The following is a 23779-nucleotide window of genomic DNA, read 5'->3' on the forward strand; positions in this document are numbered from 1 at the left end:
TTTGTGTGCTGACCCATCCACTCCCAGTCTTTATTCAAGCCTCATTTAATGGTGTCCAGTTTGCAACTTAATTCCAGTTCAGCAGTTTCTCATTGGAGTCTGTTTTTTGAAGTTTTCTTGTTGAAGAATTGCGACTTTTAGGCCTGTAATTGAGTGTCCAGGTAGGTTGAAGTGTTCTCCGACTGGTTTTTGAATGTTATAATTCTTGATGTCTGATTTGTGTCCATTTATTCTTTTGCGTACAGACTGTTTGGTTGGGGCATTGCTGGTATATATCACATTGGTAGCTGTGCAGGTGAATGAGCCCTTGATGGTGTGGCTGATGTGGTTAGGTCCTATGATGGTGTCCCTTGAATAGATATGTGGACAGAGTTGGCAACGGGCTTTGTTGCAGGGTTTGGTTCCTGGGTTGGTGTTCGTGGTGTGTGGTTTCTGGTGACTATTTGCTTCAGGGTGGGGGGCTGTCTGTAAGTGAGGACTGGCCTGTCTCCCAAGATCTGTGAGAGTGAGTGATCGTCCTTCAGGATAGGTTGTAGATCCTTGATGATGCACTGGAGAGGTTTTAGCTGGGGGCTGAAGGTGATGGTTAGTGGCATTCTGTTACTTTCTTTGAGCCTGTCCTGTAGTAGGTGACTTCTGGGTACTCTTCTGGCTCTGTCAATCTGTTTCTTCATTTCAGCAGGTGGTTATTGTAGTTTTAAGAATGCTTGATAGAGATCTTGTAGGTGTTTGTCTCTGTCACCCTCAACCACACAAAACTCCTTATTCTTGTAACAACTACATGTTTCAATGACTTTTGAATAATCTATTCTAAATTTACCCAGATCATTTATTAAAAACTGTTCAAAATGATCATTGGAGTAGCTGGCAGGAAGGGTGTCTGCAAGTTCATGTACACATTTTAGGTAACTTCCCCAATGACCTACTACTAATTACAGCATTCTGTTAAATCTTGCACCACTCTGTTCTGAGACACCCACACATCCCAAGACTCTGTGGTACTTACAATTGTCTCATACTTTAACTCAATTTACCTGCAATGCAAAGAAATATGACATGACAAAGTGTGTGATCATACTAAGAATATCTGTTTCTCCCCATTATACCCGGGGAGTTATTATCACCCTGCAATAGCTCTCTCAGGCAGAAGTGGTTCTCTCCCGCTCCCTGCCCAACTGCCAGGGAGAGCGGCCGAACATGCTGGGGGAGAGGCCTAAGAAGAGCCTCTCTCCCTCCCCACCCCTGGCAGGCCAATCTGGGGGTTGGGGGAACTTCATCCCCCATGCCCTCCCATACGTCACCTCTGCTTCTATGGACTGGGCTCCTGGCTGAACTATATCTCCTAGGATGCCCTGTGGCTAGGGACTCCAGTGTGGGGGGACTGTAGCGCATCATAGAAGATGTAAGACCAGGGGGCTGGCTTGTAGAGAAGTATGGGAACATGAGGAACCTGAACTTCTGTTCCCATGAGCCACCACAGCAGCATTTCCGAATTGAAATTTTTTGATATATTCTTTTTTAATTTCCATTCAAATCAAAAATTTTCATGGAAAATCTAGACTAAAATTATTTTGTTTTTATCAAAATTGTCTGGGGGGTGGGGAATAATTCAACCATTGTTTGACCAGTTGTCATCTCCATAGATCCTAGACTAAACTCAACGTGCAGAATCGTGCTCAGTCCATACAGCCACTCCTGCACGCTATACAAAGAAGATGGGAAGAGGATTTTGAGTTATAACATTACCGCCTGTGTAAAGTATGTTCTGAGGAAGGTCTAATAGCTTTAACCTCCTCCCTCTGCTTATCTTTCTATGCATCAAAATCTGCAACTGATTTTCCGCAGCTTGGGCTTGAAATGCTGATACCCGTAGAATGTATTCAGTGGTGTGGTCATGATGAAAACTCCAGGATGTTGATGCTGTGAAATGTCCGAGGTAAGTTCATTCAGATTCATTTGTTGCCTCTAAGTACCAGATCTTTGCAGATATAAGGCATAACCTTCCCAAATCTGCATTCATTCCACTGCTGTTTCCCCTCCCACCCTCTGCTGGATTGGAGAAGAGGGAGACACCCGTTTCAAGGACACAGCATGGGCCAGGATGAGGACTAGGATAAGAATAATTTGAGACACCACTTTATCCACGCAGTAACGGAAAGGAAGTTGCCTCTTGCATCTATAAAACCGAAGAGCAGGTAGAGCCCCTCTTCTTTCCCTGTGACATCCAATGCCATCATGATTTGAAAGGCAGATGTGACACAAAGCTGGAGAGAGCAGAGAAGCAGAACAAACACTGTATTATTGAAGGTTCCCTGGACCATGTGAGTGGCCAGAGCTAAGAAGCAGAGAGTAGAGGTGGCAAACACAACTGGCTAACCCAGTGGGAACAATGATGGAAAAAGGGACAGGTACTTTCTAGAACACAATAAAATTCAACTTTTAGAGATGGGCAAATGCAGCATAAGTTTAGATCCAGATCCTGTTTTATCCAACTGCTCCCCAAAGTTCAGAGTGGTCTCTGGGGGAAAAACCCTAGTTATTAGCACTATTTTATTTATTATTTGTATTCTAGTAATGCCTAGAGTCCCTAAGGTGCCAAGTACCATCTGTACACATCATAAAGCAATCACTGCCCTGAAGAGCTTACAATTCAAACAATCAAGACCGAAAAAGGAAGTAGTAGTATCCTCACATTACAGAAGACTGGAGATCTCTGAGCCAATGCTACAGAGAAACTTTGTGGTAGATTGAGGACTTGAACCCAGAGCTCTTGAAACCTAAGCTCGTGCCTTATCCATGACATCATCTTTCCTCCCTAATTTTGACCTCTCTAATTTTAAATCGAATCTATACTTTCAAGGGAGGCAAAACAAGGAATAGCACACTCAGCTGAAAAAGGAAACTGAGACAGCAAAGCAACGATGAGAAGGAAATGCATTTTAGATTTCTCTTGACAAATATTGAGACTGTTTTCCCCCCGCCTGACAAAGTCCTAAGGGCTCCTGCAAGCTTATGCAAAGCATGACAAGTCAGCAAAGCAATAAGCCCTTCGTTTTCTGTGGGATTCCTTGGGCACAGTTCACTGTAGTGTCATTTGGAATTTGCTTGAGGGGAGCTGCTTGTGTCTTGGGACTCTTTTCTTATTCGTGATTTGTTTTGCAATTTTTGTCATCTTTGCCTTTCTGGATATATCACCTGAAAGTACAATATGTAGGTGTCCCCCGCAGGAAGCAGCAGGTAAGATGTAAATGGACCTTTGCTTCACTTAAGCCTAAAATTCCTGTTTGTGAATCATCTAATAAAATAAAGTGTGAGTAAGCTAGAAAATGAATGAGAAACTCAGATTGGCATCATCGTCTAGCCTGAAGGAAGATGCACAGTAATGTTGTAAGTGAGCAGAAATTCCCTTCAGCATTGGTTACTGGATGACTGGGATGGGATATACAAACTGCACCCTGGACAACATGGTGTTAATGAGCTAATGGGGGTTCAGTTGGTTCTGCCCCAACGCTCCTGTGAGAAATGTCAGGATTGGGGGAAAGAGCTTAAGAAGGAGAACCCAAGCTCAGTCAACGTAGGCCAGGGAAGAGCGCAGATCTTTAGTGCTCAGCTCCTGAAGAGAGGGGTGGTTAAAGGTAGGAGCTTCCCAGCCAACTGCTGCCTCTTCCCTGAAGAAAAGGAAAGCCAGATACTGATAGACCTTGAGATGGAACTATTCCCCACTGTTACCTGGGAACCCAGTTTATTTGTGTTAATTCCCCTTGTTTCTGTTCATTGACTACCCTGGCAGGGAGGAGATTTTAAAGTGACCTGGCATCCCCATTTCCTAGTAAGTTCCATTTGGTCTGAAAGGGCTTGATCCAATACCCACTGAAGTCACTGAACGTTTCTCTACTGACTTCAATGGGATATGGATCAAATCATAAATCTGTTTTTTTTTCTGTGTTATTGGCAAACCTTGGAGATGATCAGAGAACTTTCATCAGTGATATGGAGGATGAGGCAAGAAATTGCACTAACTGCTAAGATAGTTAGCAGTTAGTGCATCTAGGCTCTACTGGGAACATTTAACTTAAGTAGAAGTTGCAAATGCTTAAATACCTAATTCTTGACAAGCCTGGTACCGTATACAGTGCTTAGGAATCAATCTCCAAAATGGCTGCCATGCTGGGCCTACAGCTACCTCACTACTTAAAGGCTTTTTACGTGTACCATCACTGGCAACTATTGTTCCAAAAGCTGCCACCTATGTTCTTTCCTCCACTTTCTTTTCTTCGCTTGTGTATATATCTTGCTGTTGCCATCCTTCTCATTAATAGAAGAAAGATGGTATTGTCTATAGCTCCTCTTACATAAAATTGCCTTTTTTAATGAACTGCATTATCAGTGGCACTGCACTGGGATAACGCCTCCCCTTTTAATTTCAAGGTGCAGATTTCCAGCTTTGACTATCACCACCCCATTTTGTTTAAAGTCCACGTGTGCAGTGTTCCCTCCAGAGGCTTGTGTTGCTGCAGCCTTTCAATGCTATCAATGCTTGTAAATCTGCACTGGTTTCTAGCATCAGCTTCCCCTGCTTATTCTTTGCATGGTCAGAAACGATGTCTCGGTTTACTTCCAGTGGCTCCATTCTTCTCATTGGATAAAGGTAGAGGCAGATGTACCGGTGGGGTCTCTATCATTCTTCTTGTCAGTAGGCAGATGGGGATGGAAGGGTATTGTGGTTTCACTAGCTGGAGTGCACATCAAGCAACAATACTCTATGCTGCAGAAGTGGGCAGGAACCATAAATCACTTCCTTGCAACCCGATGTGGAAAAAATCCATTGAAACCAAGTCCTAGTATCCTTCTTTGCATACCACAGAACACTCAAAGAGCTGCACTGCTCAGATTCCCGAAGCACTGTAAATAGAGTAGTGCTTTAGTTAATCTGCTTTCCTCTTCCCTTTTCATGAATGTTGTCCAAGAGAAACTGAGCCCCCTGTGGGGTGGCATTTAAAAAAAAATAAAAAGCTTTTGATGTAAAATGACCATTTGCTTCAAATGAACAGTGGTTGAATAATAGATCAAACCCCACTTTGGTGCGATGTTTTTAATAAAAGATGTACCTTTGCCCACTTGTTTCTGTAGAGTATTAACTTGAGAGACCAAAATGTATGGCACGCTCTCTCTAATCTAATAAATCAAAGATTAATTCTCCTTTGCCTTTTCTGATTCTGACGACAACACTTTGCCACTAAAGATGCAATTTAAAACGAGTCCAGGCTCTCAAAGCTTTGAAAAGGCTGGGTTTTTTTTTGTTTTTGTTTTTTTGCCATAATTTAATAGGCATCTGGGACCAAGTTTTCTGCAGAGGTAAACTAGCACAGCTCCATTGAGCTCACTGGAGCTATGCCAAGTTATACCAGTGGAAGATCTGACCCTTTATTTTTATTGTTACATTTAGACAGACTAATTTGGATAGGGCATAATTTATAGATTCCTCCCTGGCCCCTAAAATAATAAATGGGTTACATGCTCAGCTGGCGGAAACTGGCATATCTCCATTCAATTCAATTGGTGGGGGGTGGGATGAGTCTCTAGAAATGACTCTGGGTACTAGATAGGGTGGAGAGACAGGGCAGTTAAGCAGCAAACCATTGGAGGGGTTGGGTCCTGGGGGTAAGAGAGACTGTCGGGGAAGCAGCAAAGGTTTGGGAGGGCAGGTGCTTCTGGAAGGGAAACAGTTTTTCCGACAAGGAATGTTATTTCATTTTGAATTGACCCTCTGTGTTTCTTAGTCTATTATATGGGATCCACTGATACTGAACAGAATTTGGGCTCTCAGATCTTACCCTAATCACTTGTTGTCAGGTGAAGAGGATAGCATAGAGAAGACAGAAGTGGATCAGAGAGGATGTCTATATATGGTGAGATAAGGCTTGCAATCAGCAAACCACAACATTGCAGGCAGGCTTCTTGTGTATTCCAGCTTGGTGTAGTGATTAGAGTGGTGGGGTGGAGTCAGAACTCTTGGGCTATATGCCAGACATTCTGAGGGAGTGTTTGCCAGTGGTGATACCAGTCAGCTCTGTGTTCTTGGGGAACCAGGGCGCAAGACTCAGCCTGTCTGACTCATAAAATATACCCCCCCCCACACACCAGCCTCTGCTTAAACCAAAACCCATCAGAGAAAAGACTTGCAGAGAGCAATGAAGGGCAGATAGGAGACACACCTAGACCCCTCCTGACAAGGGTGACAAGATTAAGACATCTCCATTAGCATACAGAATGGAGAGCAGACAACTCCTCTAGCCTTATCTGCATGAAAGATGGGAAAGGGAGCCATCTCAATTTGCATACAGAATGGAGAACAGAGAACCGTGCTGAACTCTGGGACCAGAAAAAGCAGGGAAGCACTGCATCATGGGAATCTCTGCTCCAGATGCTAATGAACCCGCCTGCCCACACCTAGCTCAGCAGTTATCAGACCAATTCTAGTGATGAATCCTTAATTGATATCCAAAATACTGACGCACTCTAGCTGCATTGTGAGCTCCCTGGAAGAAAACACCACCCATAGCCAAGAGTGATCAGCTCCTATTGTCTAGCCTAAAGAAAACCCTCGAGTCATCAGTTTACCTATAAACAAATCTAGTGTTCTCCCTTGAACCATTGTATTTTCTCTACAAAAATCCCTACTCACCCTCCAGTCAGTGTTCTGATGCTTAGATCCAAACTCTGCATCAGTTCCACTGGGATTCCATCTTCTCCTGGCTGATCGTGCTGGGGGCTCTGCCTGTCTCCAGCACTCAGGACCCTGAGCTACCACCATCACCAGGGAACCCTGACCAGTTCAAGCCTCATGGAGTGGGTGAGATCCCCCCTCTTTCTCTCTCTGTTTTCCTTTCTACCTTAGGTATTAACCTTTAATAATGTATGTTATTTTGGTTTAGGCTCCTTGTGTAGTTATCACTAGTATTCAATAAATAACCTTTATGGTTAAGTTGGTTGCTTCCCTCTCCCTTGCTGAACTTTACTCTTTTGTGTTTTTAGCTTCCCCCATTTACTCTACAGCAACACTTCTTTTACCTAAGCTAAAGATCCCTGCAGCGCCCAAAATACTGTGGGGTTTGCTCATCACGTAGGTTACTGCCAGTACAATTGTGATGTGAGAGTGGGGATAGAGACGTGCTAAATCTGGGACGCATAAGGGTAACAGCTTGAAAGTGCTGCTTGACCCAGTCCATGGAGCCCAGGGGCATATAAGGGGGGACAGCTTGAAAGTGCTGCTTCATCCAGCCCAGTGAGTCCAGGGACATATAAGGGGTCAGCTCGACAGTGCTGATTGACCCGGTCCGCTCAGACTTAGGTGTGTGTGTGTGTGTGTGTGCGCGCACGCATCCAGTTCTGGGGTTGGAGAAACCCAGCCCTAGGGAACCTAGGTCCTGCAGGATAGCTCCACTGGGAGAGGACTTGCAGAAGGGAGCAGTAGAGCTCCATATGAAAACACAAGTGACACAAGCCATACATTGATAGAAATACAGAATTCCACACACCCCCAGAAGAGTAACCCGAATAAATGAGCACACCCCAAAGTAACAGGCAAATCTGGTAACAAATTCAATGGTTAAAGTGGAGGACTGGAGATCAGGTCTCCTTCTTTCTGTTCCCAAGTCTCAGGGAAAATGTCTTTTTGATATATTGGCTGAGGGACTGGAGATCAGAACCCATAGGTTCTATTTCCTCTGTCTGTCAACACAGAGCAACCCTCAGTTTCTTTCTCCCAATTCCTCTCACATGGAAAAACTCTACCCCAAAGTCACAAGACTTGCTGAACTCAGTGTTTCCACCTGCCATCATGCAGTCTCCTTTCTGTCTGTACACTTGGGACTTTTCTGTTTCCAATTCTTCTTCCAGCTGCACTGGATCAAAGGTGTATGGATCATCCAGCCCTGTCTCACTGATTGTTTCTATAAATTGAAATTCTACCATAAATGAGCTAACTTCATACACAAATTTGCATTGTCTTGTGAAGGTAAAAATCGATCAGGTCTGTCTCACACCGTATTGACTTTCTGAGTTCTGGTCTTGTCTTTATTGTCATTCAACCAAAAAATGTTAGGGATATTTTTTCCCAGGATGCATCAAACCAATTAAAACCTATTTCTGTCCTTCTTGGAGAAACTTTTCCATACATTGCTCTTCTTATCAGTTAATGAACAGTTGATGATTTTGCAAGAACCTCTCTTGAAGAACCTAAAAACCAGTCCAGTCCTGTTCTCATGACTAAAATTTTCCTATCTAAACCTCCTCTGAATTTTCAGTTTGATGCAAAATTCTTCACTTCATGTCATAAACTGTGTAGTGTTGTGTGCTGTCATGTTCATCCTGAAGGTATCTGCAGTCTAGTGATGAGTGAGTGATTTTGGATACCTGACGTTTTTTTTAAGTGTGGTTTGCTCTTTCGGGATAAATAGGCGTTATTCTGTGTAAATCTAACTTATTTGTAGCGCCAGAGAACATTGCAAATAAGTGAAAGAAAGAAAAAGGGTCATGGATTGAGAAGGGGAGGAAGACTAATGCATATGCAGTAGCTGATTAACGTGTCTATTAGCAATCCATACCGACCTTTTGCGCATATATAGAAGTGATTGAAATAGGGAAGAATTGCTTAAGGCAGCAATAAAACAAACAAACACACCACAAGTTGCGTGTCAAGTAAATCAATTCAGGAAGGCGCTGGCGCTAGCAGCTCTGAGGTTTTCAAACCCCTGTACTTACACAGAGATTGCTGGAATTAAACATGCATTTCCTCATCCTGCTATACTTAGAATTTAATTTAGCTTTCCTGTAAATCAGCACTGATAACAGCCATTAAGGTATTCTTCATAGGTCCTGCTGCATTGTACCAAGGGTAATTAACTTGACCGTAAACGTAATATGCACAAAATTCAGCATCCCCCTCTAGGAATAATTCTTCCTATTCTTGCTTGTAACCCTCGGGTATGCTTTCCTTGGCAAAAAAAGAATATTAGCACTTATATAGCTGTGCAAACATTAACTAAACAACAGCTGCACTGTGGCACTTGCTGCCTGTTTGTTTGCGGGGGGGAGTCCATCCCAGCAGCAGTCCCTCAGGTGTTCTGGCAGGATGGGTTGTTAGATCTCTGGTTGCATGTCAGAACAAGTAGCATGAAATCTCTTTGGCTTGCTTCCTTCTGGGCTGGGATCTGTTACACTGACCAGTGTAGAAGGGGATTGAGAAGCCAGGTCAGACCCTCTTGGGATGGCCAGTGCTGATGACTGCACTAAACACTCTTTCTCCTTGTTCACTGGGTGTGTAAGGGCTTCTTCTCTTTGAACAGAGTCTCTTTGCACCTCATCTGTGCATCTCTGAAAAGCTACACACAATGCAGCCCTCAAGATGTAGTTATTATACACCCAACGTAAGTGCTTGGCACTTTCCAGTTACATGAAAGACATGCTCACTGCCTTTAGTGAGCCAGTGAGTTCATCAGGGATGTGGACTCTGTGGGTAGACCTATATGATAAATGGAGTAGCTTGAAAATCTGGTCCTGCATTGTGTGCACTTTTGCACACCCCTATGCAGTCACAGAAGTACTGGAAGTACCTTGCTGGGTAGGTCTTAGTGGTCCTCATCACGATAATATCTGAGCACCTCACAGATTATAATGGATTTCATCATTACAGTATCCTTGAAGTAGGAATTGATATTATCCCCATTTTACAGATGGGGAACTGAGGCAAAAGGTAGATTAAGTGACTTGCCCAAAGTCACCCATAGGGAGTCTAGGCCTGAGCTGAGATTTGAACCCAGATCTCCAGGTCCCAAACCAGTGACCAATTCAGTAGACCGACCACAATATGTATGCAGCCTGCCTTTTACTGCTGCAGGTAGCCACATGCATAGTGGCTGTACCCTGCATACCACCACCATTGACCGCAAGGCCTTAAAGGGGTGACTTTTATATGGGCCTTTTCTCTGCTCAGATATTGAAGAGCTGTTTAGGGGTTAGACTGTGACCCAGCTAATGATCCCAGGGAGGGGCATAATCAGCCTCGGGAGCACTACTTCTCTCCCTCCTGATCAAGTGAGGGGACTGGGCCAGTGCTATCACAGCCTTGGCTCCATGCTGCACTGGAGTGACTGGGAAAAATAATCGGTTCCAAAACCAGGGGAATCTGGAATCAGATTGTGATTCTGAGTCACAATCCAATTACTAGTTGCCTCTTGGGGCAGTGCAATTACATGCTGTCCCTTACACTGCAGCTTTGTCACGAGCCCTGTGTATCCCAGCATTAACCGTAACTAGAGTACTTTAACAAATGCCCCACAGCGGACTATTTTAGAACATCGTGGACCCATTCTGACTAGTCTCTTTTTCAAAGGTGAGTAGCGGCATCCCACTAATATGACTAACGCTGCAAATTATCATCTGTTGAAGGCAAGTGATGTGAATTTCAATCCTGCATTGAAACAATGCTAGCCAGGATGACTAATGATCGTTAAGTATGTTCTGGAGTCTATCTGCACCTCTCATGTTTATTAAAACACTTAACAAACACTGTTGCTCATGTTCTCTTTATACAATGGCCATAAATATACTGTTAATAATCTCCAGCCAAGCTGTTTCAATTAAGTATTTAAATTGAGATAAAGTTATCCTTCATCTTACTCTTTAAGAATAAGACCCCCTGAATTTGTAAATCTTCACTTTGCCGATAGAGCTTCTGTCGGTTTAGTTCTCACTGGCCAAGTTTTCAAAAATAGCCTCGAAATTTGCACATGCAAATTTTGTGTCTGCATCCGTGCGCGTACACTAAGCTGTATTGCCACATTCAAAATACCCTCTTCTGTAGATAAGTGCTGCTTTGTGCAAACAAATTATATCCACAGTTCTGTACGCAGGGGAGTCCATGCACAAATGGAAGGCCCAGGTGCCATCTGTGTGCATAGTGCGTGAATGATGCACCAGGTTAGAAAATGTACCCCTAACATTTAAAGGATGGTAGCTTTATGGACTCTGTGCCTCAGCAATTGTAGAGATACTATAACACTGGTTTATTGTACTCACTTTGCTAATATCAGCCGCTATATTCCCCTAATCAAAGTGATAAAAAGATGGGGTGTCTATTTTATGAAAATGTTGGCCTAACGCTATTGCCTTGAACATAGTTCTATCAGATCGTTTCTTTTAGGATTTCGCTTGCCTCCCCTATTATGTGCATACCTTCATAAATCAGCACATTGAAGTCTGGGCACGTCCGCACCAAAGCCACAGAACTCTGCCACCTCTGTTAACTGTTTGAATGCAGGCTGTTATCATTGCTGGGGATTATTCATCAGTAGGAAATGGGGTCTCACATTCATTAAGCCAGTGGTCCCCAAACTTTCTACCTCGAGCATCCTCTTACCCCTGTCTGTGCCCCCCCACCTCCTGGAGCCGGGGCCAGGAGGGGGGCCATGGCTCTCGGAGGGGCCATGTGCTGGGGCGGGGATGGAGCCGAGGCTGGCAGCCAGTGCCCTGGGTGCAGGGCCGGCAGCCATGGCTGGAAGACCAAGACTATGAGTGGACCTGGGTGACGCTCCCTCGCTGCCCCCCTGTGGGTGTTGGCCTGGGTTCCTGCTGCACCTCACGAACATTCCTCCGTACCCCCATAGAGGGGGTATGCCCCACAGATTGGGGACTTCTGCATTAAGCAGTATATTACACATGCATGTACAGTGTGTGTGAATGTGTGTATGTAATATGGATCTGGTGTAGAGTCTTATTGGGTACATACTGAATTGAGTTAAAGATTGCTTACGCTGTACTAACCTCTCCTAAAAGCTACCTGATTGACTGTAAATATCCTCTAAAACCTGCGTTACCCTGTAAACCTCTTTAGCCTCATTGCAAGTTTGTTTTGATAGTAGCAGCTCACTGTTCAGAAAAATTAGAGATGGAATATATTGTCGGGTAAAGCAGTATTTTCATGACAATAAAGGATTGTTACCTAGCGTGCCATCCTTCCTGAAAGACTGTGGTTTTATTTTCACATGTCAATGTAGCGTTATCTGACCAGTTCTCATAACATCAAATGTGCAGTCAACACTCAGTACAACTTTCCTTCATTGAGATTCTCTGGTGAATAGGAGTTATACCCATCAAACTCAGCTTTAGACCATCTGCTCATCCATACAGGCTACTATAGAAGTCAGCCTTTCCCAGGTTGCAAGTACCACAACCTGAAGTATAGATGGTACCGTGGTAGCTCAGATATCACAATGTGGCATCTATGGGTAAACAGTGACCACCTTCATGGAGAACAGTTGGGGTATAAAATAATGATGAACATCAGTAATATTCTTCACCTAGAAAATAGAGATTGGCCGAAGCTGCAAAATTTCTATTTTCATCTTGAACAGCTCAAAATGTGAGGTGGTTCTGATCTAGGAGTTTTTTCCAACTCTTTTATAAGCCTAAAATATCCAATGCTCTGGTTCAGGCCCATCTACTGGAAATAGGCAACTGGGTTTGTAAGTAAGTTTCCTTCCAAAGGTTGGGTGTGAAAAGCACTTCATAAAGCTGAGCTGGGACTAAAGACGTCACAGATTCAGACAGGCAATAGTTTAAAAATTAATGTATGTAGGTATCTGTCAGAAACCAGGATTAAGGTGATGGCTCAAATTCATCCTTGGTGCCAGCTGTCCTGAGCTCAGTGTTACACCAGGGACACAGTTGATCCATTACTTTAAAGAGAGCTCCTTTTTTTCACCTGGCAGACTTGTTGCTAAGCAATCAGGAATACAGTGAAGCAAAAAGGTATAAAAATGTAACGTAGTTTGCAAACAATAAAAATATTTATAATTGTAGAAGTAGCTGCAGCAATAATGCATAACATCAGAGGCAAGGCTCTACAGACCCTCAGCATAACATTACTCAGATTTTGTTTTAAAGAGTGCTATAAGATTGACTGCAGTACGTCGATGTAGAATTGAGTTAGCATCACTGATATCAATCACATATACCATAGTGGTATATGATACCTATAAACAATAAAATTTACAGGGAAACACACAGTAAAGACTTACTTCATGATTTAGCACTCTTTAAATCAAAACTGGTGTGGAAGTTTTACAATTTGCAGATGGGAAAATATCCTTCATATTAAAACTTTGGATAAACTCACCTAGGTCACAAAATGTGTACTTGTTGTTCTTAATTTCATATATATATATATATATATATATATATATATATATATATATCACACACACACAAAGGAAACATTGATATGTTTCGTATGTCACAAATAGAATAAAGTTATGGTTAAGAGAAATATCTTTTCCATACAGCTAGCAATCCTATTTATGCTTGCTTATGGTCAAGGACAGCAGAAAATTGAGTACAACCAACATGTACATTCTGCAATTGTCCAATTGCTCTGCAATTTTCTTGATTTTTTTTTTATTTCCTTCTATTATTTGGACAAGCTTCAGGCTGCTGCTTCTCTCTATAGAAAAACAGATTTGGGGGTGGAGGGCAGAGAGAAACCATTCCTTCCAGTTGCAATCAGAAGGCAACTTTTTGTTTATAGTAGGAGACTGATTTTTGTGAACTTAGGGGCAGCTCCTCAGCTGATGTAATGTGTCATAGCTCCATCTGCCCCCGATCCTACCTCTGTTCACTCCGCCAATCCTCATCTGGTATAAGTGTCATAACTCTATTGAAGTTAATGGAGCTCAGAAAACTCACACCAGCTGAGGATCTGGCCCCATTGAGCAGTACCTTACTCTACAAGTAGTTCTATTGGTGTTTTCCATCATAGTTTTCAGGTCCATTTTCAGTCCAAAGTGAAATTGCATTCTGTAAGTGAGTTACTAGTCAAGAAAAGTAAGGGTGGCCGATTCTAGCCTTGTATTGGCACAGGGTATGATCCTCTTTATATTGAAGTCAGTGGGAGTTGTGCCCGTACTACTGAACTCTGGGACAGAGACTGAGAACTGTGATGTTTGAAACATTCTAGGAAGTTGTCCAAGCAGTATCATTTCTAATGTAAAATATATTTTACATACATCTTTGTTTCACATACAGCATTTGGCTGTGGAAGGAACGAAGTGTGTATGTGTTGGGGTGGCGTTGCGTTGTAATTTTTTGTTTTTGTTTTTGCAGTTAGTTATGATTTCACCATTAACTGTTCTCTTGAATAAATGTAATAAAGAAAAAGTCCTGTTCAAGTGACACTAACGAGCTGTCTGCCAAAAGATGGGGCCTTTGTATTAAGGCAGACTTGTGAAGAAACTTCTTTTGGCTGTGAAAGTTCTCTCTGCTTTGAAAGTTGACCTAAAAACTGACAGTAAGTGCTACTTAAAACAAACTTCTAAGGAAAATCTCTTCAGCTCTTTCTAATGGTCAAGAGGCCAAAAGGTTAGACTTTAATTAGTGTCACCTGTCTGGCAGTTGCTCCCACAAGGATGTTTGTTTTCTCTTCCATGCTGCCCCTTATGTGGGGAACAAAATTCATAAAGCCACTATCCTATTCTCATCCAAATCCCTCCTTAAGATTCACTTCTCCCCTGATGCTAATGGAACAATGCCTGCTGATATTGGCAAATGGAGGTTACTGCAACTGATCTGCCTATCTGTATAAACAAACCAACCCCTACGCACACCTGGCTTATGGGAAAATATGCTTCTATTGCTGTTACCTCTGTCCTCTTTCTCCACCCGTTTGTTCTTGTCTTATATAGAGGCTGGAATTTGCAAAGCTGTCTAAGGACTTAGATGCATACACCAGAACCTCAGAGTTACAAACACCAGAGCTATGAACTGCCTAGTCAACCACAGCCCTCATTTGGAACTGGAAGTATGCAATAAGGTAGTAGCAGAGACCACCCCCCGCACCCCAAAAGGCAAATACAGTACAGTACTGTGTTAAACATAAACTACCAAAAAAAAATAATAAAGGGAAAGCAGCATTTTTCTTCTGCATACTAAGTTTCAAGGCTGTATGACGTCCATGCTCAAGTTGTAAACTTTTGAAAGAACGACCATAACGTTTTGTTCAGCGTTACGAACAACCTCCATTCCCGAGGTGTTTGTAACTCTGAGGTTCTACTGCAATTCCCATTCATTTCAAGGAGAGCTGAATGTCTGAGTCTCCGGCATGGCTTTGTAAAACTCAGCCAATGATGGTAAGTTCTTGGGGCCGAGGATTGGCTTAGCTATATACCTAGCACAATCACCCCCATTGTGCTAGTCTGATAATAAAAGGCCTATAATACAAATTAAAATAACTGAAATCAGTGACCAAAGCTCCCATTGACTACAACAAGGCCAGGGGTTAACAAAGGTTTTACTGTTTGTTTATGTCTCCAGGAAAATATTAAGGGCTCAACCAGGGGCGGCTCTACAGTTTTGGCCGCCCCAAGCAGTCATGCGCGGGAGGCGCCCCGGAGCCGCGGGAGCAGCGGACCTCCCGCGGGCATGACTGCAGAGGGACCGCTCGTCCCGCGTGGCCCGGCTGGACCCCCCGCGGCTGTGGACGGTTCGCGGATCCCGCGGCTCCGCTTGAGCTGCCGCAGTCATGCCTGCGGGAGGTCCAGCCGAGCCGCGGGACGAGCGCTCCCTCCGCAGTCATGCCTGCGGCAGGTCCGGTCGTCCCGGGGCTCCGGTGGACCTCCCGCAGGCATGACTGCGGCGGGTCCGCCGGCGCAGCCTGCCGCCCCCTAGATTTGGCCGCCCTAGGCACCAGCTTGGTTTGCTGGTGCCTAGAGCCGCCCCTGGGCTCAACAGCTGTGCTTTCTTAAAGGGAAGCTTTACAAGTCAGGATGGGACACGTTTAAAGTTGGTGATGGAATTTTGACAGAAGTCTTCCTTAAATGTATTGTTTTTAAGCTTTTGCTTTGGGTTTTCTGTATTCATTATGCTGCAAGAATTCTATTTCCTATGCAATTTTGATCATTTAAAAAGTTTGCTTGGTAGCATAGGTGAACTCACCCATGACAAAGTATATGGAAACAAAGAATCCTGTGGCACCTTATAGGCTAACAGACGTTCTGCAGCATGAGCTCAGATGCAAGTGGTGGAAATTTCCAGGCAGGTTTATATATGCAAGCAAGAAGCAAGCTAGATTAGTTCAATCAGGAGGATGAGGCCCTGTTCTAGCAGTTGAGGTGTGAAAACCAAGGAGGAGAAACTGGTTCTGTAATTGGCAAGCCATTCACAGTCTTTGTTTAATCCTGAGCTGATGGTGTCAAATTTGCAGATGAACTGGAGCTCAGCAGTTTCTCTTTGAAGTCTGGTCCTGAAGTTTTTTTGCTGCAGGATGGCCACCTTAAGATCTGCTATTGTGTGGCCAGGGAGGTTGAAGTGTTCTCCTACAGGTTTTTGTATATTGCCATTCCTAATATCTGATTTGTGTCCATTTATCCTTTTCCTTAGAGACTGTCCAGTTTGGCCGATGTACATAGCAGAGGGGCATTGCTGGCATATGATACCATCCTGACATTATAATCAAAGAGGCTGATAAAGGAGGTGCTGTTGTCATCACGAACAGGTCTGACTACCAAAAGGAGGCCGCCAGACAACTCTCCAACACCAAATTCTACAGGCCACTGCCCTCGGATCCCACTGAGGAATACACTAAGGAACTGAACCATCTACTCAGGACACTCCCTACACTAACACCGGAACAAATCAACATACCCTTAGAGAGCCCCGACCAGGGCTATTCTATCTACTGCCCAAAATCCACAAATCATCTCGGGCATTGGAACTCTCACTGAAGGACTGTCTGGATATGTGGACTCTCTACTCAGACCCTATGCCACCAGCACTCCCAGCTATCTCCGTGACACCACTGATTTAACTACAATGCATTGGTGACCTTCCAGAAAACACCATCCTGGCCACCATGGATGTAGAGGCTCTCTACACCAACATCCCACACGCTGATGGAATACAAGCTGTCAGGAACAGTATCCCTGATGATGCCACAGCACAACTGGTTGCTGAGCTCTGTGCCTTTATCCTCAGACACAACTATTTCAAATTTGATGACAATATATATCTCCAGATCAGTGGCACATGGCCCCACAATATGCCAATATTTTTATGGCTGACCTGGAACAACGCTTCCTCAGCTCCGTCCACTCACCCCCTTCTCTACCTACGCTACATTGATGACATCTTCATCATCTGGACCCATGGGAAAGAGACTCTGGAAAAATTCCACCACGATTTCAACAGCTTCCACCCCACCATCAACCTCAGCCTGGACCAATCTACAGGAGGTCCACTTCCTAGACACTACGGTGCAAATAATTGATGGACACATTAACACCACCTATACCGAAAACCTACCGACCGCTATGCCTACCTTCATGCCTCCAGCTTCCATCCCGGGCACACCACAAGATCCATTGTCTACAGCCAAGCACTGAGGTACAACCGCATCTGCTCTAACCCCACAGACAGAGACCAACACCTACAAAATCTCCACCAAGCATTCTCAAAACTACAGTACCAAATAAGGAGACAGATCAACAGAGCCAGACGTGTACCCAGAAGCCTCCTACTGCAAGACAAACCCAAGAAAGAAACCAACAGGACTCCACTGGCCATCACATACAGTCCCCAGCTAAAACCCCTCCAGCGCATCATCAGGGATCTACAACCCATCCTGGAGAATGATCCCACACTTTCACAGGCCTTGGGTGGCAGGCCAGTACAGACAACCTGCCAACCTGAAGCATATTCTCACCAGTAACTGCACACCGCACCATAGTAACTCTAGCTCAGGAACCAACCCATGCAACAAACCTCGATGCCAACTCTGCCCACATATCTACACCAGTAACACCATCACAGGACCTAACCAGATCAGCCACACCATCACGGTTCATTCACCTGCACGTCCACCAATGTAATATATGCCATCATATGCCAGCAATGCCCCTCTGCTATGTACATCGGCCAAACTGGACAGTCTCTAAGGAAAAGGATAAATGGACACAAATCAGATATTAGGAATGGCAATATACAAAAACCTGTAGGAGAACACTTCAACCTCCCTGGCCACACAATAGCAGATCTTAAGGTGGCCATCCTGCAGCAAAAAAACTTCAGGACCAGACTTCAAAGAGAAACTGCTGAGCTCCAGTTCATCTGCAAATTTGACACCATCAGCTCAGGATTAAACAAAGACTGTGAATGGCTTGCCAATTACAGAACCAGTTTCTCCTCCCTTGGTTTTCACACCTCAACTGCTAGAACAGGGCCTCATCCTCCCTGATTGAACTAACCTCGTTATCTCTAGCTTGCTTCTTGCTTGCATATATAAACCTGCCCCTGGAAATTTCCACCACTTGCATCTGAAGAAGTGGGTATTCACCCACGAAAGCTCATGCTGCAGAACGTCTGTTAGCCTATAAGGTGCCACAGGATTCTTTGTTGCTTTTACAGATCCAGACTAACACGGCTACCTCTCTGATATATGGAAACACAGAGCCTAATGGCATAAAGTATCAATCTGTCTGTCTCAGGTTAAAAAATTAATAGTGGTTCAGTTCTTGCTGGGGTCCAGACTGGTAGGAAACTGGAGCACCAAATTAGTGATTTTTTTAATAGGAATTAGAGCTGGTTCAATTAATCACTGTGAATAAATTATCTGCAGATTTTATTCCCCAGCCTTCACATTAGCAAATCAGTCATGAATCAATCCTGACTTCTATGAATGTAACCATTGTTAAGTGTTTTACCAAGTAGTTTATCCAAACAAATTTCAGTCTCTGGGGTGCTTGCATTGGTCACAATTTCTGGAGCGTGTCTGGTCAGCTAAGCTGCATGGCTTTGGATGACAAATTTTCTTAATGAGATAATATGAAAAATAACTAAAAGGTAGGTTATGGCATTAGTTTGGAATAGTACTCAGGTCTCTGGAGTTCCAGTCCAGTGTACTATATACTCAACCTCCATTGTGAGTGTGTGGGTAGGTTGGTGTGTTTTTCCTGGGGTCACTACTAGTTTTCTTTAGGGAATAATGATTCTTTAGTGGGTTGTGTCTTTATCTTTTCCTTGGGGCCTCAACTTACCATTCCCTTGTGTGTTTTGATTCTGATGAAATTAGAACAAGCTTGAGTCTTCGAAGGCCAGCAGATAACCCAACCAGCAAATGGATACAATTGGAATATTTTTAAAATAAATGTATTTATGAAGCCACATTCCCATGGAAACTGCTGGTGCAAAGTAGAACAAGTGTCACACCTTGCTGTAAACCTGTCAAACCATTTTCTTATCTTTCTTTTGAGAAGACTGACATAGGATCAGAGCATGTGGACCTGACTTCTGAGTGGTTATGAAGGCTTTGACTTTCAGAAAAAGGTTAATTCCCCAATGGGAGAGAACTGAATTGGCTCTGAATCAAGATTATCTTCTCTATTCTAATTTTATTTTAACACAAGTGTAATGCCCCACCTGTACTGGAGGCTGTTGGGCGCAGTGCAAGGTGGCTGCTCATAAGCAAGCTCGTGGTGTTTAGAATTTTTTTTCTGAAGGGAGATCAAAATGGATAGTTGGGAGGAGTGTGGTCCTGGGGAACTCCAAGGGTTCTGGGGCAGCTGAAATGGGGTAAGCTTGAGATGTGGATGGTTTTGGGGTGGGGAAAAAAGAAGAGCGAGAACAGCATGGGATAGCAGGCAGTCCCCTCACCCCCTCCTCCATGCCTTCCAAAAGCTGCTGTGAGCAGGCCAAACAGGCAGAGGCAGAAATGTCTGGTCGAGTCTGGAGGGAGACTGTCCAGCATGGGGCGGGGAGGTGGGGAAAGAAAGGAAAGGCCAGTAATGAGCGAGGCAGCAACTGGCACCAGAAAAGAAGAGATGCAGTAAGTGGAGAGCCAGTGGAAAGGGACCCTGGTGGCTAAGTTGCATTGTCAAAGGGGCGCCAGAACCAGAGCTGAAAGGGAAACAATCTAGTTCAGGAGGGACAGGAAACATGGAGATAGTAGGATGAGTAGTGCTAGTCACAACAGGGATAGTAGAAAGAGAAAAGACAGCAGTGTTTGGGGAAAAGAGGGAACGTTAAAGGAAGAACAGTGCAGTTAAACAAGAGGACAAATAACTAAAAAGTCTCTAATTTGAGAAATTATTTTAAAAAAATGGAATTACCTTTCTCAGTTTTCTAAGAATGGCATGTCATGAAAGTAAACTGTAATTAAACAGAAACAGATTTAGGAAACAAAGAGGAAGTGAATTATAGTGAAAGAAAACAGGTCTGTAAAACAAAACACCCAGACAACATCTTAAGATATGACAAGATGAAGTGACAGGAATAGAGAAATTGTCAGAGCAAAGGGACTGTAAGCTAGAAAGGAGTAAAGGGATAATTGTTCATAGAGAAGTGAACACATCACATCAAGAAATCCATGTCTTTGCTTAAACTGGACCTCAAGGCGGTAAATAAAGATTGCACAAGAGGCTGTTTAGTTATCTTGAGCAATCCTAAGAACTTTCCCTCCAAACTCTGATCTTACAGAGGCTGAAAATTGAGAAACTTAAAAGCGATGTATAACTGCACTGTATTTTCTAATTACAAATTTGGTTCTTTCATAGGTATAAACTATTACCTATAAACTGAGTTTAATTAAGATAATAGTTAATATAGAGTAGATAACAGTAATAGCTTACAGTCAGGGCTGGATTTACACCGTACGCGCCCCTAGGCACTGTGTCTTCAGCGCCTCGCCTGCCTACAGCTGGCCTTCATGTTTTCTGTAAAAAATGAAACAAAAAGGACCATTTCTTATTTGTTATATTGGCACATTAATTGATTTCTGCTTTACCCCACCTGATTGAGGTAATACATAATTTGGCTTCTAGATTGCCTGCCTCTGCCTCTTTTTATTGTTCTGATGTTCGGGACATCCCTCTATAGGGCTCATTACCCAAGCACCCAGAGTAGCTTGAACAGTCGTTTGACTGCACTGAGAGTTAAGCTTCTGCTTAAATGCTTTGCCCAATCTTGTGTTCCTAAGTGGAGCCGCTCAGAATGTTTTGCTGGAATTTCACTCTTGTAAAAACAAATGTTTTGTGGAGATGAATTCGTTTTAACAAAGTTTTCATGGGGAGGAAATGAAGAAGGAGCATGTGTGTGTCTCTCCCTCACTGGTTGTTAGGAGCATCTAGGTGCCAATCCCTGCTCCACCTGATTCAGAGCAATCGGGGATGAGAAATTGCTCTGAATCAGGCAGAACAGAGGATTGCACCTGGATCACCCACATCCCAGGTCAGTGCCCAAATCACCAGGAAATGGATGCACATGTACTTATACCATTCATGAATCTCAAAATGTTGCTGCCAAAAGGAGTTGTCCTGATCTTTTGAAAGTATTGAGTGCCCTGCAGCTCCATTACTTTAGGCATCCAGACTTGAAAATTTTTGGCTTGAGCCATAAAGGAACATAGAGTCACAGGCTATGTCTACACTGCACCTCTCTTGTGTTGGTGTGTGGGATATGTAGCTACATGCCTCAACGAAAAGCAGGCTGTGTCCACAGCTGGTGCGTAGCTATGGTGTCAGTGAAAGGTACTGGCAGGGGGGCAGCAGGGAAAGTTATTATCTTACCCACCTTGTCTCACCATTTTTCATAAGACACTTATGTAAAATCTGTTTACTCAATGTTCCATATATTTTTCTCTTTCATGTGCCTATGTTTGTTACAGAATGCATCTGATCAAGGTATTTTCTCAGGCTTTCTTTATGCAGTACAGAAAGTATCATTTTTATCATTCTGCATTAGGTTTTTTGCGATTTGCAATTTTGCAACTTCTGCCTTTGTACATTGGCCCCAGGAGAGCTTGGGGAATTCAGAATTAACATCTTAGCATATCTTCAATAGTTTAAAGAAGGTAACAGCATCTTCATATTCAGCTTCTCTTCTGAAGCAAGATCCATGTCTTTTCTAGGTTGGTGAACAAAATGGGATGAACAAAATAGGATGGAATCCACCCTCAAATTCACAGGTACAACTTTAAATGAACCCGAAGACTCCCATCCTCCTCTGATGCCAATTAAATTCATTGTAAGTTGCACCTGTTCATTAGACAAGACTGTACCCTTTCTGCCAATGGTCACTGACACAGAGGCCCATGAGTGGGTCAGAAACTTTTCACCACACCTAGCAGACGGTCATGCTATATACCCCAAAGGTGGCATGAAATATATAATTAGAACACTAATAACTCACTGATCATTAATATTCTTGCATGATGTATGTACAAGGTGGGTATAAAGAGTTATGGATATTTGATAGAATTATGTTCTTAAAATGTGTTTGGCAAGCAATGCATAAACCCAGTCTGCCCTAGACAAAGGAATGTGTATCTATTTGTCTGACCAGCCTTGTTGTTGGACAGAGACAATGAAGGCACACTTACATAAATGATAAACCAAACTATCAACTTTGTGAGTGGGGGAGATAGCCTGTTAACTAGAAAGTCAGGGAGACCGAACCTCAAATGATATGTAATTAAATCAGCTGATGGCATACAGTATTATTGCATTATACAAGTGTATCTAGTAAGGTTTTATGAAAGCTAATGTCTCACTGGTGATTAATATCACTTTGAAATGTGTGTATTAACACTATATGAGGAACTATGAATACTCACCGATATTATGTTTTAAAGTCTTTGACCAAACAAAGGGAGAAACAGGTCTTCTTCCAGACCACAGGGAAGGCAGCTATCTACTTGTCTCCAATTATATTAAGCAAGGTGTAACCAAAAACAATGGAAGCCCCATTTGCATATGAATCAGCAGGGGGATGGAAAGCCCACAGGAAGGGAAGAACAGCATGAGGACATCCTGCATCTGAGGACAACGCCATGAATTTGGGAAGATATTAGGAGGAAGAAGAAGCCATCTTGTCATCCATCAGAGGACACACGCAAGGGGCTAAAGCTCTTGCAAGCTAAGAAAGATGGGCCCTCCAACCAAGGAGGCTGAAGTCTCTGGGGACTGAATATAAGTGATAACCTCCTTAGGCAAAGATCTTTCACCTAGGAAGACAAGGGAAGCCAGCATCTTGAACTTCTGTGGAAAGTCCTGACTGAGACAAAGTCAGCAATGGCTGGAAAGAAAAAGATCGGTAAGAATGTTACGTTGAACCAAGACAGTAGTTTTGTTCAGTCTTCGTCACTAGAAAGCGTTTTTCATTCCTATTACTTTATAACCATTTCTGACTTTTCAGCAAAAGGGGAGTTCAGCTAATCAAGAGGGTAGCCTCTCACCCCAATCCCCCCAGGCGCTCTCCCTTGCAATCAAACAGCTGGACACGGAATAGACTCTGCTGCTGTCGTGATGCATGCACAGTGACAGCAAAGCAACAGACTCCCTAGCACTTGGGCTCCTCCCATGGCTGCTTATCTCAGTGTGCGCACCCCAGCACTGGCCCCGGCAGCGTGCCCACGGAGGAGCCTGGAGTCTGTGCCGAAGAGGGACCTGGGCAACTTGTCACTGCATCAGCCAAGGCCAGAGCTACTACACCAGCCAGGCAAAGGACTATTCCATGGCAGAGGTGCAAAGAGAAGGCAAGGGAGCAGGGGGAGGGGATGTGCATGCTGGCAGCTGGGGCGGGAGGGGGGGTTGCATGCAGGCAGTTGTTCTGGTGGTGGAGACAAGGAAGGGATTCAGATAACGTGGAGGTTTGTATAACAGAGTTTTGGATAAATGGACATATACTGTGTTTGTATTAGCGTAGTGTCTAGAGACCCTAGGTGAGATCAGGGTCTCAT

At 43.7% G+C, this 23779-nt stretch overlaps 1 long non-coding RNA gene across 1 annotated transcript; it reads left to right on the forward strand.

Moving 5' to 3' along the window:
• The first annotated feature begins 1833 nt into the window (after nucleotides 1-1833).
• Nucleotides 1834-23506, forward strand: LOC120402874. The gene is made up of 3 exons (XR_005597341.1): nucleotides 1834-1936; nucleotides 21950-22065; nucleotides 22673-23506. It is a non-coding gene; the product is annotated as an uncharacterized LOC120402874 (long non-coding RNA).
• The last annotated feature ends 273 nt before the right edge of the window (nucleotides 23507-23779 follow it).

This window comes from Mauremys reevesii, linkage group 4 (assembly GCF_016161935.1).
Source record: "Mauremys reevesii isolate NIE-2019 linkage group 4, ASM1616193v1, whole genome shotgun sequence".
NCBI lineage: Eukaryota > Metazoa > Chordata > Testudines > Geoemydidae > Mauremys > Mauremys reevesii.